The following is a 1,257-nucleotide window of genomic DNA, read 5'->3' as shown; positions in this document are numbered from 1 at the left end:
GGGGGGGGGGGGGGGGGGGGGGGGGTGGGGTAAGTGACTGCTAAATTGTTTTATGTTTAATGCACTGAAATTTGTAAAAACGATTGAGTTAACTTAAAGGCATTGTGTGAAACCCAGCATTTTTTTACAGTGTATGTGGAATTAAATTGTACAGTAAACAAATAGGTAACACTTTGAATCATTTATTAAACATTAGCATGTAATGAATTTATTATTTGTTAAGCAGTAACTCTACATTAATAAACTTTAGTACACAGTTTATAACTGCAGTTAGAAATGCTCTAATCTTGACTTACAAGCACATTTATAATGTACTTAATTGTACTTTCATGATTGGTGAGTGATTTAGTTTTCATTACTAAGTGAAGCATTGCATTATTTACAAAACATTTGTATTTAAGAATAGTCGATGGTTTATTAAGATAATTCAGAATGAGTTAGTAAATGATTAATAAACTATTGAAATCAATGTTTATACATCTTATTATTCAGGCATTAGGGTTGGGCCGATAGATGATGCCATCGCTGATGGCGGATAAACTTCACGATGCTGAGCCGGCATCACGATCCATCGCCCCGCCCCACATTTATAATGATATATAACTTATTATTTGCATGTCATCTTAATAGCAATAGCTGTCTTTTCATGAGCTGTTACATTTTACATAAAGTTGCCGCTTGCACGGCTGACAGCATCGCGAGGATTAAATGTACGATTATACAGTACCTCTCGCTTTTAAAATGTGTAGATTCAGTGGCAATTGCTGTTACCAAACCCCATCCCACAGACTTTACAGTGAATGGCTTTAGTTATTTCCTAGCGGTCTTGAAGCCAATGGAAGTCTTTTATCCACTCTTGAAAAAGGGTAAATGGTGGATTAACATTCAGCACATGATCACTAACGAGATCACTAACGCCATTATTAGTAACTTTAGGTGGTTTCTAAAACCAAATTTACGTTTTCGCGGTTGTAGCTCCGAATGATTGACAGCTGATATTAACCAATCTATCCGCGTTCAGTTCAAGAACAGTGGGCCAATAAGAAGAGCACAAAGGTAGGGCAAGCATTGCTGGCTTTTTTTACTCCAGCAAGTTCACATAACAACTGTTTTAATCTGTTCACAAGTGCTGCGTTTGCCGTTTTTAGTTGCAAAGAGGCATTCTGCAGAAATGTCTCCTAAATCCGCGCATGCGGTGAGGATTTTGCAGTAAAAACAGGTCGCATGACAACAATTTATGCACTCGCTCAAATGCTT

The sequence above is a fragment of the Danio aesculapii genome, chromosome 13 (assembly GCF_903798145.1).
Source record: "Danio aesculapii chromosome 13, fDanAes4.1, whole genome shotgun sequence".
Taxonomy (NCBI): domain Eukaryota; kingdom Metazoa; phylum Chordata; class Actinopteri; order Cypriniformes; family Danionidae; genus Danio; species Danio aesculapii.
This window is presented reverse-complemented; position numbering follows the sequence as displayed.